Raw genomic sequence first — 362 nt, 5'->3', positions numbered from 1 at the left:
TCACAGAGAGAGAGAGAGAGAGAGAGAGAGAGAGAGAGAGAGAGAGAGAGAGAAAGCAGGTTTTTGGTATCTAGGTGCAGCCGACTGTGAGAATAACTTCCTGTATAATTATAATAATTACGTCACACATCATGTGGGTACAAAAATATTGTTTGTTTCAGGGGGGCAGGTGTTCCTCTACTTCCAATGGTAAGTGTTATGGACATTGGGATAAAAAATTAAATATTTATTGATGTTGACAGCACGTATGTGTATATACAAATTGCTTCAATGAATACTAGTTGGAAGAAGGAGCCACCCCACACACATTTGTTTCCCTCTGCTCTTTCAACAGGGACAACCTGCTCCTAGAGACCAGGTTT

This window comes from Platichthys flesus, chromosome 6, assembly GCF_949316205.1.
Source record: "Platichthys flesus chromosome 6, fPlaFle2.1, whole genome shotgun sequence".
NCBI classification, from domain to species: domain Eukaryota; kingdom Metazoa; phylum Chordata; class Actinopteri; order Pleuronectiformes; family Pleuronectidae; genus Platichthys; species Platichthys flesus.
The sequence above is the reverse complement of the archived record's forward strand: the minus strand, read 5'-3'. Positions refer to the sequence as shown.